The sequence below is a fragment of the Monodelphis domestica genome, chromosome 8 (genome assembly GCF_027887165.1).
Source record: "Monodelphis domestica isolate mMonDom1 chromosome 8, mMonDom1.pri, whole genome shotgun sequence".
Classification (NCBI taxonomy): Eukaryota; Metazoa; Chordata; class Mammalia; order Didelphimorphia; family Didelphidae; genus Monodelphis; species Monodelphis domestica.
In genome coordinates this window covers 111244899-111261105 of record NC_077234.1, presented here as the reverse complement: position 1 = coordinate 111261105, position 16207 = coordinate 111244899, and positions in this window count along the sequence as shown.

Below are 16207 nucleotides of genomic sequence, written 5' to 3'. Positions count from 1 at the left end.
AAAAACAAAACTGCCTAATCTCTCTTTAACTTTTTACCTTAATTTGGTTTGGTTAGTCCTTCAAGATCATTACCAGACAGAAAGTACTCTCTTGGATAGTACCACTGATTTTTAAATGGTTAAAATAGGGGTGTGTGTGTGGGGGGGTTGTTCACAAAGAATAACATCTATTGTGTGAGGGTTTGCCAAGACCTTTTCAAGGGCTGCTTATCCAACTTTGGTGTCCTCCTTTCCCCCAACTTTCACCTGTGGCTCCAAGAAACTATACTATATGCAGCTTCCACACCAAAACTGTATTGGCAGATGGCTAAACTAAGTAGAGGGTAACTAACAGACCTCAAACTTGTTGGTGAAGGTTTCCCCCAGAAGAATGGGTAAATGAGGAAAATTTGTTCCAGTAGCCATAAAGGTGACTGGATCATAGTCTGTGGACTTTAGAGCTACTTCAGACATCCAAAAAGCAAGGTCATGTTCTGCATCCTGAATCACCATCAATTGTCTTGATTTTTCAGGCCACTATGGAAGAGAGTGTAAGGCTACTGACTCTGCAACTTATCACCTAAGTTCAACTCAGAAGTAAATCAAGACATCATCTCATGATATTATTGGTGCTCCTTGAAAATGAAGGACAAAGGGGGCCGTTAGGTGGCTCAATGAATAGTTAGGAAGTCAGAGAAATATGGGAGGTCCTGCATTCCAATCTAGCCTCAGACACTTCCTGGCTGTGTGATCCTGGGTAAATCACTTAACCCCAGTCACTCAGACTTTCTGCAATTCTGTTTTACAAGCAATACTTCAGTTCGATGATAGAAGGTAAGAGTTTTTTAAAAAAAAAAAAGGAAAATGAAGGATGAACAAAAACAACAATGATATATTATTTCACCTTTTCTCACTAATTTCCTTTCTTGATCTACCTATGGTAGGTGACACTTTTGATTATTCAGGCCTTCCAAATCATCTCTCCCTTTTGGATTTTTATGATATTCCTTGCTCCGGCCCTTTTTACCTCTGAATACTACTTCTTAGAATTCTTTGCCAATCATCTTCATGTCCCATAACTTATTTGTGAACGTAAGTTCAGGACTAGGATTTGTCTTATTCCATTTCAAAATAAACTACCTTTTTCTCCAAAATATCTTTTAAGTTCTTGTAGGATACCTTCTCACCTCCCTGACAATAGCTCAAAAAATCAGTGCATTAGATTTCACCTCTCTTCTGACCACCAGTTCTATCTAACTCACCAACTGCAAAATTTGCTACCACCAAAACAGAATTCCTCATTTCACCTTAAAAACTCACTCATTGTTCTAATTTATGCTTTTTTTTCAAAGACAACACAGATTTTTTTCATTCACCTAGATTATCAACCCCAAAGTAACCTTTTATTCTTTGCTCACCATCAGCTTTCATCCCCAGTTAATTTTCAATTTTTGTCAGTTCTATCTCCATAACTTCCTTATGTAAATCTTGTCTTGTACCTTGTGGACAAATTGCCCAAACTTTGTAAGCCTCAATAATTTAATTGTTGAAATTAAATGGTTGGACTAAATTATCACTAAATCTGTAATTTATAATTAAGACAAAAACTTAGTTGTATAGAAAGAGTATTATTTCTGGAGGCAGAAGACTTGTAATCAAATCCAGCCTCTGACATGTCCTGTTTGATCTTGAGTGAGCTTTTTGGTTTTAGTGTACTTGTCTTTAAAATGGTGAGATTGAATGAAATGAACACTGAGATTTCTTCTCACACTGGTACTATGATTCTATCATCTCTTGCATTTTTATTTTTTCTTATCATGACCAATAAGATCTCCTCTTGAGCTCTTTCTCTAATCCTCTCTTCTTATCTCTTTTCCCAGGATCATTCCATCATTCCTTTAGTTCTGGCACTAATTATCTCTTGGATGGACAATTACAATAATCTTAATAATTAGTGCCCCTGCCTCAAGTCCTTCCTTTCTCCCATCAGTTCTCCAAAGAGTTGTTAAACTGGTATTGCCAAGCTCTGTTCTGACTATGCCATTTCCCTGCTCATGAATCTTTGGTGGACTTCTATTGTTTCTAATATGTTAAATAGAATGCTTTATTTGACATTTTAAGTCCTTCATAATATGTATCCTGTTAATAATCCAAGGTATCCCAATGAGACCCTGAATTCCAGTCAAATTGACATATTCATCTCTTCCCTCTGTGCCTTTTCTTACCAATGTGTCACATCCAACTCTCAGTGGCTCTTTACATTCCCTCCAATTTTTCTTTTTGGAATCCCTAGCTCCTTTAAGGGTGCATCTTAAGTATCACTGCTTTAAAAACTGCCTTTCCTCTTTCCCCTGGTTTCTGGCAATCTCTCCAACCTCACTGAAATGATTTGTATTTATTTTATCTATATGTTGTGTACATATGTTTTCTACATATTTTGTTATATATTGGTGTCCTCTCCTTCCCCAGGAGGACATAATCTCCTTCAATGAAGGGACTATTTCATTTATGTTCTTGTATCCTTCTTCCTAGAACCATGCATGATGTATAATCAGTGCCCAATAAGTGCTTTTAAAATTGAATTATGCTTATAGAGATACTGCAATCTAAACTGAAAATATATGTAAAACTCTTCCCATTTCCCAGAATTCACTTGAAATATTAACATTTGTAGAGCACTGTGCACAGTTACTCATTTACCAAACTTTGGGACTGACTCCAGGAAGATTTTTCAGTAGAAAAAAAGGACTGTATTTCTTAGGTTCCCTCCCTGTCTCACTAAATGTTCAGTGATAATTAAGATTGCTGCTGAGTCCCTAAGTGCAAATGTTTATTTTAAGTAGAGTGACCTGTAGTTCCTACCAATTGCAGGGCAACAGCATTTTCTATAATAAAGGTTATTATGCTAATGCTCTCTGGAGTGTGTGTTTGTGGAAGGGAGAAAAGTGTTTGCTCTCTCTTAAAGCAAACTTGGACAAGGGCTAATATTCTTCTAGCTCTGAAAAGGTGAAAGCAGCTGAGAGTTATGCCTTTAATTTACCCAGACACTGGTAGGCGACAATTTTCATGGGTCATAAACATATGTTAAATTATGTTGAAGCTGGATTGTAGTCTATGTCAATAAATTACTTATCCAAAACAAATTCAGAGCATCTAAAAAGAATTCTCATGTGCAGAAAAGGCAGAATATAAGATGTGCTAAACAATTTGTCCATCAAAGATTGGATTTCCCTCCATGAAAAATGTTCAGGAGTAGACTGATTTGATTCTATTTTGACAGAATTTTCAGTCTGTCACTACAGAGTTGGCCCAGAACAATTTCACGTTTTTGTCCTTGTCAGGTTGTCAGACCAACTTGCAAAGGAAATCACACTTTGGAGCTGGTTTGATATTAAACCACAACATTTTTCCGCCATTCTTTATTGTTACAATCAGAAGATTCCTCCCTGTGTGCAGACTTGGAACTAGGTGTGCTTTGAAATTAACGAGCCAGGGAAGCTCTGAGACTGTCCAAGGTTAATCTAAACTTGTCCTACTCCTTGGGTTTTTTTTTTCCTCCTCCCTTTGGAGTTTGGAGTCTTATATTATGCAAATTCTATGCAATGGTGTGGAACTGTAGGAGACCTACCTACTAGTCATTAAACTGGGTCACTGGGAGGGAGCAGTCTTTACAATAGTTTGGGATCAAAGGTAATGTTTCTGAATAGCCTTCCCTTTCACTAACATCATAGGGACTCTCCTGTGAGCTTTTGCTGAGCCACTGTCTTTATCACTTCTAAGAGATTATCTGAGACATAAGCAGCTTGCTTTCCTGCCCAAAGTGCCTCTGATCTAATGTGGAATACAAAGAGACAGAGACAGAGACAGAGAGAAATGGAGAGAGAGAGAGAGAGAGAGATAGTCTAAAAGTACATTCCACAGAGAAAACAATTGAGAAAATTATTAAATTCTTTGTTCATAATTTTCTTCAGTTTCTTTTATAATTCTATGCATTTCGCTAGCTACATTATTCATTCATAAGAATATCAAGCACTTATATGAAAGACTAAATTTTATATTTAATTTATGGTTTTGAAGGTCATGACCAAACCCTAAGACAAACAAGTAAAATATTGTCATAGTAAAATGAATGACTGTATCCAATTGGAGGAGATGGTGTCCAAATGATAATTAATGCAATCCAAAATTTTTTTTTGTACCATACTGCTGTTAACTTGGAAATAACACAGAACTACTAAAGTAGTCAGAAAAGCCAAGTCTTCAATCAGGGAAGGGATAAATCCAATATTTGTCCCTTTACTCAGAATCTAACACCAAAACTTTTACAGGGTCCACACCCTGGAACTCTGGGGACACTATCCCAGGGAGTGAAACTGCTCTATATGATGACTCTGAAGGACAAAAGAATTTGGGGAACTTATATACCTTTTTGGAAAGTGAGGGAAATGGAAATATGATTGATTGACATTACCATGGCTACAAGAAAATGGGAGTGTTCAAACTATGTGGACAGGATACAATCAAGCTTTGGAAAGGAATCCTAGCTAGAGGCTAGGGAAGGGGCTATTTACAAAGGATACTAAAAAGATGGTTCCTGTCCAGGTCTTCTTGGGAAAGGGTGAAGCTTTTCTGGTCAAAGGAAATTGAGCATTTGCTTGACTCTGAGATTATCATTTTCCTTAGGGTCTATTGTTCAGTCTGAGGCTAGCTAAATCTGAAACTTCCCTCGAGGCAAACTTTCACAAACAGGGACAAACTTGGGGTCTCCAGTTTATAAACTAACCCTAAAACTTGGGGTTCATTAAATCTTACTGTTATGGGGGTGAAGAGGTGCACCCCTGGGTTTGGGAAGGATACCTTTTTGAATGAAAGACTCCAAAACTTAGCTTAAAAACAAAAAGAGAAATTTATTAATTTAGGAGGTAATGTTGAAAATGGCCAGAAGGATAGCAAGGTGAACAGCAAGGTGGGGAGCAGTTCCTTGGGAGGACAGCATGGATCGAAAAGCTGTTCCTCCAGGTGATCTCAGTTCTGGGGATTATTTCTACAACATAGAGTGTTAGTCACCCAGGCATCAGATGAGGTGGGGGTGATCATCTGCTTGGGGACATAAAGATTCCTTAGCTTTAGGGAACAAACAGATATCTGAGATGTAGCCTGATAAGATCGAGGAGTAGCCTGGAGGTGTATCTCTCTGTCCATCTCAAATCTAGAGGACAATAAAAGGAGGATAATCATCTCAGGACTCTAGAGGGGTCATTGGGTGTTTTTAGGCTCAGAGTCATGAAGATGTAAAGGAGCAAGGGAGTTTCCCTGATAATAGTTTGCCTGAGTTTCTGGGGGTACAGTGCCTGTGTTATTACTAGGCTGTAGTTTGGGGGTTTCTAGATTCCACATCGACACTAATAAGGGAGCTGCTTCAAGCTTTCATACAGTGGGAAGCTTTTTTTTTTTTTTAACATTTCCTCTGGCCCTAAACCCAGAACTCTTTCCTTTTAATATATAGATAGGTAATGTATTTTTTAAACATTATTTTATTTGGTCATTTTCATACATTGTTCATTGGAAACAGATCATTTTCTTTTCCTCCCCTCCATATCCCCCCTTCCCTAGCCGACGCCCTATTCCTCTGGGTATCATGTGTCCATTCTCTGAACCCATTTCCTTGTTGTTGGTATTTGCATTAGGGCACTCATTTAGCATCTCTCCTCCATCATGTCCCCTCAACCTCTGTAGTCAAGCAGTTGCTTTTCCTTGATGTTTTTACTCCCTCAGTTTGTCCTCTGCTTGAGGATAGTTTTTTTTTTTCTCGTAGATCTCTGCAGGTTGTTCAGGGACATTGTAAAGCCATTACTAGAGAAGTCCATTACATTCTCTTGTACCACAATGTGTCAGTCTCTGTGTACAATGTTCTCCTGTTTTTGCTCCTCTCACTCTGTATCACTTCCTGGAGGTTGTTCCAGACTCCATGGAATTCCTCCAATTTATTATTCCTTTTAGCACAATAGTATTCCATCACCAACATATACCACAATTTGTTCAGCCATTCTCAAATTGAAGGGCATCCCCTCATTTTCCAATTTTTGGCTACCAGAAAGAGCGCAGCTATGAATATTCTTGCACAAGCTTTTTTCCTTATTATCTCTTTGGGGTACAAACCCAGCAGTGCTATGGCTGGATCAAAGGGCAGACAGTCTTTTATCATCCTTTGGGCATAGTTCCAAATTGCCCTCCAGAATGGTTGGATCAATTCACAACTCCACCAGCAATGCATTAATGTCCCTACTTTGCCACATCCCCTCTAGCATTCATTACTTTCCTTTGCTGTCATATTGAACAATCTGTTAGGTGTGAGGTGATACCTCAAAGTTGTTTTGATTTCCATCTCTCTGATTATAAGAGATCTAGAACACTTTTTCATGTGCTTATTAATAGTCTTGATTTCTTTAACTGAAAATTGCCTATTCATGTCCCTTGCCCATTTTTCAATTGGAGAATGGCTTGATTTTTTGTACAACTGGTTTAGCTCTTTATAGATTTGAGTAATTAGACCTTTGTCAGAGGTTTTTGTTATGAAGATTGTTTCACAATTTGTTGCTTTCCTTCTAATTTTAGTTACATTGGTTTTGTTTGTACAAAAATTTTAATTTGATGTAATCAAAATTATTTATTTTGTATTTTGTGACTCTTTCTAAGTCTTGCTTGGTTTTTAAACCTTTCCCTTCCAAAAGTTCTGACATGTATATTATTCTGTGTTCACCTAATTTACTTATAGTTTCCTTCTTTATATTCAAGTTATTCGTCCATTCTGAGTTTATCTTGGTGTAGGTTGTGAGGTGTTGATCCAAACCTAATCTCTCCCACACTGTCTTCCAATTTTCCCAGCAGTTTTTATCAAATACTGGATTTTTGTCCCAAAAGCTGGGGTCTTTGGGTTTGTCAAAGACTGTCTTACTGAGGCCATTTACCCCAAGTCTATTCCACTGATCCTCCTTTCTGTGTCTTAGCCAGTACCAAATTGTTTTGATGACCGTTGCTTTGAAATATAGTTTGAGATCTGGGACTTCAAGGCCACCTTCCTTTGTATTTGTTTTTCATTATTTCCCTGGATATCCTTGATCCTTTATTCTTCCAAATGAACTTTTTTATGGTTTTCTCTAATTCAGTAAAATAGTTTTTTGGTAGTTCAATGGGTATGGCACTAAATAGATAGATAAGTTTGGGTAGAATGGTCATTTTTATTATGTTACCTCGTTCCACCCATGAGCAATCAATTTTTTTCCAATTGTTTAGATCTAGTTTTAATTGTGTGGAGGGTGTTTTGTAGTTGTGTTCATATAGTTCCTGTATTTGTCTCGGCAGATAGATTCCTAAGTATTTTATTTTGTCTAAGGTGATTTTGAATGGGATTTCTCTTTCTAATTCTTGCTGCTGAACTGGGTTGGAGATATATAGAAATGTTGATGATTTATGTGGTTTTATTTTGTATCCTGCAACTTTGCTAAAGTTGTTGATTATTTCAATTAGCTTTTTGGTTGATTCCCTGGGATTCTTTAAGTAAATCATCATATCATGCGCAAAGAGTGACAGCTTGGTCTCCTCATTGCCAATTTCAATACCTTCAATTTCTTTTTCTTCTCTAATTGCTACTGCTAGTGTTTCTAGTACAATATTAAATAATAAAGGTGATAATGGGCATCCTTGTTTGACTCCTGATCTTATTGGGCAGGCTTTGAGTTTTTCCCCATTGCAGATGATGTTTGCTGATGGTTTTAGGTATATACTGATTATTAATTTTAGGAAAGGCCCTTCTATTCCTATACTTTCTAGTGTTTTCAATAGGTAGGGGTGTTGTATTTTGTCAAAGGCTTTTTCTGCATCTATTGAAATAATCATGTGATTTTTGTCGGTTTGCTTGTTTATATGGTCAATTATGTGGATGGTTTTCCTAATATTGAACCAGCCTTGCATTCCTGGAATGAATCCTACCTGATCATAGTGGATAACCCTTGTGATGACTTGCTGGAGTCTTTTTGCTAGTATCCTATTTAAGATTTTTTCATCTATATTCATTAGGGAGATTGGCCTATAGTTTACTTTCTCTGTTTTTAACCTGCCTGGCTTTGGGATCAGTACCATGTTTGTGTCGTAAAAAGAATTTGGTAGAACCCCTTCTGGGCTTATACTGTCAAATAGTTTGTATAGTATTGGGGTTAGCTGTTCTTTGAATGTTTGATAGAATTCATTTGTGAATCCGTCTGGACCTGGGGATTTTTTCTTAGGGAGTTCTTTGATTACTTGTCCAATTTCTTTTTCTGATATGGGGTTGTTTAGGTAATTTATTTCTTCTTCTTTTAGTCTAGGCAATTTATATTTTTGTAAGTATTCATCCATATCACTTAGATTTCCATATTTTTTGCCCTATAAATGGGCATAGTAGTTTTTAATGATTGCCTTGATTTCCTCTTCATTAGAGATGAGGTCTCCCTTTTCATCTTGGATACTGTCAATTTGTTTTTTTTTCTTTCCTTTTTATAATTAGATTGACTAGTACTTTGTCAATTTTATTTGTTTTTTCAATGTACCAGCTTCTTGTGTTATTTATTAAATCAATAATTCTTTAACTTTCAATTTTATTAATTTCTCCTTTGATTTTTAGGATCTCTAATTCAGTCTTCATCTGAGGATTTTTAATTTGTTCACTTTCTAGTTTTTTTAATTTGCATGCCGAATTCATTGACCTCTGCCCTTCTTAATTTGTTTATATATGAACTCAAGGTTATAAATTTCCCCCTTAGTACTGCTTTGGCTGCATCCCATAGGTTTTGAAAGGATGTCTCACCATTGTCATTTTCTTCAATGAAGTTATTAATTGTTTCTACGATTTGTTCTTTAACTAGCTGGTTTTGGAGAATCATATTGTTTAATTTCCAATTAATTTTTGATTTATCTATCCATTTACCTTTACTAATTGTTATTTTTAATGCACTGTGGTCTGAGAAGGTTGCATTTATTATTTCTGCCCTTTTGCACTTGTTTGCAATGATTTTGTGCCCTAGTACATGGTTAATTTTTGTGAATGTACATGTACTGCTGAAAAAGAAAGTTTATTCCTTTTTGTCCCTATTTATTTTTCTCCATATGTCTACTAATTCTATTTTTTCTAAGATTTCATTTGCTTCTCTTACCTCTTTCTCATTTATTTTTTTATTTGATTTATCTAGTTTGGATAGGGGAAGGTTCAGATCTCCCACTAGTATAATTTTTCTATCTATTTCATCCTTGAGCTCCTATAGTTTATCCTTTAAAAATTTGGATGCTCTGCCATTTGGTGCATACATATTGAGTACAGATATTTCCTTGTTGTCTATATTTCCTTTTATCAGGATGTAATTACCTTCCCTATCTCTTTTAAATAGATTTATTTTTACTTTGGCTTTGTCAGATATCATGATTGGGACTCCTGCCTTCTTTTTTGTCAGTTAATGCCCAATACATTTGGCTCCACCCTTTTACTTTCACCCTATGTGTATCTACCTTCCTCATGTGTGTTTCTTGTAAACAGCATATGGTAGGGTTTTTTATTCTAATCCACTCTGCTATTTGCTTGCTTTTTGTGGGTCAGTTCATTCCATTCACATTCAGAGTTATGATTACTAGCTGTGTATTTCCCAGCATTTTGATTTCTACTCCTGGTCCTGCCTTTTCTTCTTTCATTATTTCCTTCTACACCAATGTTTGTTTATAATCAGCCCCACCCCGTTCCCTCCCTTATTTTACTTCTCTTTCTACTCCCTCCCTTCTTATTCCCTCCCTTATTTTCCCTTGTAGTCTTTCTAAAATTCCCCCCACCTTCTCCCTCACTTGTACTGCTTCCCTCCCCACCAGTCCATTTTTTACCCTTCTACTCCCCTATAGGGTGCAAATCTATTCTCTTCCCCAATGGATTGGGTTGTTCTTCCCTCTTTGGGTTCTGGAGAATTTTGATGGATTTAGATTCAGCTGGTTCTTTCAGAAGACTCTGCTTTCTAAGGGAGTAGGGGTCATGGCCTCCCTGGGCTCTGAGGGCTCCTGATGGGATTAGGTTCAGCTTGTTTGTACTGAATGAGCCCTAAAGTAAAAAAACCTCCTCCTCCACAATCTGTGTTGAATGCCCGGAGACTGGCCCAGGTTGATTTCAAGGTAAGCTCTTCGGAGCAACCCCTTTGCAGTCCCTAAGGTCTCTCTCCTTTCAGTAGCTCTGAGGGCTCCTGATGGGATTGGGTTCAGCTGGTGCCCTAAAGTTGGGACCTCCCTTGAGACTCAGTTGGAAGGACCCAGCCAGGGGTCTACAGGCTTCCCCCTTCTCTCTATGTTTCCCTGCTGTCTGTTTTGGGTGTCCCTGAGACTAGCTCAGATTGCTTTCAAGGTGAGTCCTTCAAAATAGCCAGCCCAGGGGCCCTTTTGCCAACCCTGAAATTCCCACTGCTGCTGTGGGCTCAGCACTCTGGGTTGGGGGGGATGGGTCCTGGGACCTTCCTTCTGCCTGCCCCTTAGATTTGAGTGATCTAGTGTTTTGGCTTTTTGGGGGGCCATACCTTTTGATCCAGGTCCAGGAGGAGGGTTCACCGGGTCTGTCCTGTTTTTAAGCTTGAATTTCTGTGTCCTAGGAGCTTTCAGTTTTCAATCGGTAAGGAAGGGTTTCTGAGGTCTGAACTTTCGCAGCTTCTAAGCCTCCATCTTGACCGGAAGTCTCCTAGGTCAGTGGGAAGCTTTAAATATGGCATATTTTTTTTGAGATTAAGAAGGTCAAGATGTTCCTTTTTATAAAAAAAAAAAGGATCTTGCTATTCTTGCATCTTTGTGTATAGCTCATGACTGAAAGGAAACTAGATTGAACCTTGCCAAGGGTCATATTTGAACTATACAGTCAACTTAGGAAGAAAGTAAATCTGCTTTCTGAAAACTGCTTATTGGGGGTTAGGGGGAGACAGGAAAAAATTTCTTCAATTCTAATGTCATTTATTTGTTTTTCTTTCAAAAAGAGTGATTTTGACTATTTAATAGTTCTCTGTTTTTTCCCAGTCAACAGGTCTTTTGTATAGTCTGAAACTGCTAGTCTGAGATTCCCTTCAGGGTGGATTTCAGGGGAACAGGGACAAACGCCAGTTTCTGAGCTAATCCTAAAACTTGAGGTTCATTGGATCTTGCTAGGTTAAAAGTTTGGGGGTTTCTAGATTCCACATAGACAATACCTTCCAAAATACGCAGATTTCAGATTTTTCTTGGTGCTATATAAAAGTTACAAGACCCTCTATCCTCTCTCAAGTGTGAGCCAAAGCTCAGAGCAACCTGGCTAAAGCAGAAAGAAAGTAGCCAGGCTTCTCAGAAAAAGTCAGAATAAAAATGGGCTTCACACCACTGTGCAGTTAGGAACGCTCTTCTCTTTCTCACCTGAACTTCCAACATGAGCTGGTTTGGGGAAAAGGAAATTAATAGGATTCCAAATAAGAAATCTTTATTCTGGATCATGGGGATGGCTTTGCAATTAGACTTCTGAGCACATCTTTCTCCTCATCAGATATAGCAGTGAGTTACAGATAGAAAACCAGTCAGGAGTTTTCCAAACATATTGTACTCTAATAGCAAAGGCTCAAATAGAGCAGCTTCTTACCATATGAACACCTCCATCAGCCATGGTTACATATGATAAGGAACCCACGCCCTGTGACTATAATAAATGGCTGAGATTCCCTGTGCTCTATTAGCCTTGGTGCTCAGTCATATACCACTTGTTCTTTTTTAGACTATTTTGAGGACCGTGTGTTCATTCATAGACATCTATTGATTACACATCAATATTGCAATAATTTATTTCTACCACATTTTGGTATAAATTATATAATTCATTAAATTCATAACTAGATAAGGAATTGAGCTTAAACTTGTCTAAAGTAAATCTCTTCCTTTCCCCTGACTTCATCTGGAGGACAAACAGCAGCAAGTGAATTGGGATAAATGGGCCACCAGAAGTTAAGAACCAAGGAGACAGGAAACAATGAAGGGGAAAAATACGTCACAGGCACTGATACCCCTGGGTGGCCCAGGTCAATTAAGAAACCATGGTTAGTTTCTGAGATGTGACATGTGAGAGTTAGTGAGTAAAGAAAAAGGTTTAAAAGTGAAGGCTAGCTGGAAGTGGGGGTGACATGGGCATAGTACCTCCAGAAACTCAGGCAAACTATTGTGGACAGAGATGCACCTCCAGGCTACACCTTGATCCTATCAGGCTACATCTCAAGATATCTTTTTGTTAAGGAATCTTTATGCCTCCAGGCAGACCCCAGTCAGATGACCACCTCACCTCACCAAATGCCTGAGTGACTAGCACTCTGGGTCACTTTCACACCATGACATAGCATCTGTTGTAAAGAGTATAAAATCCCCAGAACTGATGTCCTCTGGGGGACAGCTTTTCCATGCATGCTGTCCTCCCAAGGAATTGCTCCCCATCTTTCTGTTCCACCTTGCTCTCCTCCTGGCCATTCGCAACATTACCTCCTAAATTAATAAATTTCTCAAATTTTTGTTTTTAAACTAAGTTTTGGAGTCTTGCATTCTTGCAAAAGGTATCTTTCCCAAACCCAAGGGGTATACATTTGCACCCCCATAACAACAGAGTTTAGCTAGGAGCCCCATAATGGCAGCCACTGATTAGGAAGGATGAGTACCTCTCTACCTCTCTCCTACTTTTGTCTCTCCTCTCTACTACTACTACTTTTGATTTAATAAAATTATTTAGCTATGACCAGCCTCATCTTTAATTCTTATATATTGTAGCAAGAGAGAGGGATAAGAGGTGGCAGCTGGAATGTTGTACTTTAATCCAATAAATTATTTAGAAATCTAGTGGAAAGTAGGTAGACTACTTGTAGGCCATTCTTAAAATAGCATTGACAAAAACTACACTGAATGCCAAGGCATTTAGGGGTATGCATGAGTGGAGGAAGCACTGATAAAATAGTGTTGTGGTAAGAATTTATTTAGTTTACCCTGTCTCATTAGGAACAGAGATTTTAGGACAGAGAAATGGTTTGTGACTTTTATGCTGTCCCCTTTAAGAGGGAGAGAGCTGGCTTCTGGCACTTTAAGGGAGAAGCATATAACTCAGTGAAGAAAAAATTCTAGGCTCCATATTCTTTGGCAGTCAAGGGAACAGGAGTGATTGGTTTGAGCTCTCACCTTGACAGTTGGTGGAGCTTAGAGTTACAGAGGAAGAGGTCTAACCCTAACCCTTAGAATGCTGAGAAGAGAAACCCCTCAGTCACTAGACTTGATCACAAAGGGTAAGTTTTCTTCTTCAACTTCCTTAATTATCTTCTGTAACCCTCTGTGGAACTGACTCAGGCAGTGGGATCTTTAGAGTTGAGTGAGAGGAGATGAATTCAGTTTCTCAGTGAAAAGAACTGATATTTTGAGTTTCATAAATTATTGTAAGAATATAAAAGTTGAATTTAGGTTAGGATAAGATAGTTAGGGAAACTATCTTTTGTTCAGTCACTAAGCATAGTTCAGTGCATATCCACCTTGGTGGGCAAGAAGAAACTCCATGAGGAGTTAGATTTGGGGCAGGGTACTTAGATATTGAGAATAAGATTAGTAGATTTCATATACTATCCCTAATTCTTAGTTCCTAACCTCCTTCCTTTTCCTATTTCAACCAGTAATAAATTGTAATTGGATTAAACTGCTCCTGGTCATCCATCCCCCACCTGAAATTCAGTTTAACTTCTGACAGCTTTAACTGATGATAAAAACTGGCCATTACCATTTTGTTATTAATATTCAATACTAGTCCAGATTAATTATACTTACAATAGCTTCGCCCCATACCAGCTTTAGTTACTTAAAATAGCTGGGCATTACCAACCAGCTATCAATAATAATAAAACCATTCAAATCAATAATAATACCATTCAGATAAAAAAATAGTCATAACAATCAATAGTAAATAGTATTTGTATTGTATTTTAAATTCTGCAGACCACCTTGGATACATTATTCATTTGAGGATTTTTAGCAATCCAGTGAAATAGGGTATATATATATATTTTTTTGACATATCCTATACAGATTATTATTATAACTTCTAGGTATACTTCTAGTTACCCCAAATGACCCTCTTCCAATAAAATCTAACTTTCTATCTTGACTTGGAGAAATTTGGCTTTTTGACTTTATTTACCTAAATTGTCTATATTGAGTCAGTATGTTTCTATTATACAACAATATAAAATGGAACTGGAAAGCAATGAGGGCAGAAGGACTTGGAAACTCCTATCTAGAAGTTTGAAGAACACAGAAAATAAAGGAAAGCTCCAATATTAAAGTGAATATGGTCTGGAAATCTTTAGAAATAGTGATTCAGACTAAGAACACTTCAATTAGAAGAACAGAAATCAATTAAAGAATAAGTATTCACTTAATGTCTACCATTTCAGGATAATGCTCTTAGGACCAAATAGGGATAAAAAAATAATTGAAAGTCCTTTGGATTAATTTAACTTAAAGAAAAAGTATTTGGATTTTTAAAAATACTGAAAAAATATGTAAATATTATGAGTAAATTATTATAATTTAACTAGACATTTTCTGCTCTTTAAACTTTAATTTGACAGTGGTAAGTGGTTAATGCATTGCCTTTAATGCATAATCTAGAATGAGGAACAAAAGTTAGTCTAGAAATAATTACTGGAACAATTCAGTCTAGTCCATCTAATTATTAAGAGAAAGTTATGATGTCTAAATTATTATTATTGGCTTTTTTGATTCACTTCATTGGATAATTGCTTATTTCCTCAGATAAGTCCAGTTATTTAGAATAAATCAGAGCATCAATATGTGGATTTGAGAAGTAATAATCATCTAGGTGTTACATAGAGTGAAGGAATTTTAATTTGGGAAACTTCCATTGAGCTATTTTCAAGAAGAACAACCTGAGATATAATATTTCCAATAAATTTCAGTATAGTTTATTTTAACTATAGCACACTATGAATATTACATTAAATTTTTTATATTTTTAATAATATAATCAATGACATAGATAAGCATTGAAGTTGCCAATCCATTTAAGACCATATAATTGTTTAAACAAATATCCAGGACCTCTGACAGGTAATATAAGAGGTACAGTAGGGCCATAACCAAATGAGTTATATGTGGTATTCATTTGCAGATCTCAATTTCCTCAGCTCTCCTCCTCTGCAGCAAGCAAATGTTAATGAAGTTACTAGCATCATACTTTTATTAAATATTACAGATTTAGAAATAGAAAACACTTCAGAGGTCACCCACTTTAATTTATTCATTTTAAAGATGATGAAACAAGCAGTGGCATCAGCCATGGGGCAGCCAAAGTAGCCACGGCAGCAACAGGAAGAACAACAGATCAGTCAAGAGTCTGAAGTAAGACACACTCTGATACCATATAACATGAGGGGCAGAAGGAGAACAGTTGGCTTGGACCATCCTCAACTAGATAATAATGGAAACCAATGCAATATAGAGCAAGAAGCAGTGGGAGGAAAATAGCCCTGAATAATCAAGCCATAACAAAGACTGAGTGTGACACAGTGTAGACAACACTAGGAGGAACTGAGGGCAACAAGGCCCATCTTCAGTAGGACTGGGCTGAATGCAAATAAGATCAGCTGAATTTAATAGTTGCAAACCTCCACACATAAGACCAATAAAGCTGCCTTTTCAGATTACTCAGTCTGATCACAAGACAGCTAAGACTATCCAAGGCATAGTACAGTGATGGAAAAATACTCCCTCCATCCCAGAAACAGAGCTTTAAGAATAAAGACAAAATGAAGGGCGAAAGGAACCCAAAATGGGAAAAAAAGAGGAAAAAGCCTGATCCTAGAAAAATATCTTAACAAGAGAGATGATTATAGTAAAGCTCAGAAGAGGACCATGAAACAGAAATAAAATATTTAAATCCTGAAAGGAAAATGAAAGAAGTCAAGCCCAAAGGGAATACTTGGAGGAGCTCTAAAAGTGATAAAAAACAAATAATAAGGAATTTAAAAGAAAAATTAGAAAATAAAATGATGAAAAAAATAAACAACATAGAACAAAAGAAAATTTTAATAAAATAGGAAATACAATACTTCAAAGAGGAAAATAACTCTAGGAAAAGAAGTAAAAAGTCTCAAAAAAGAAAGATATTTCTCTGAAATTT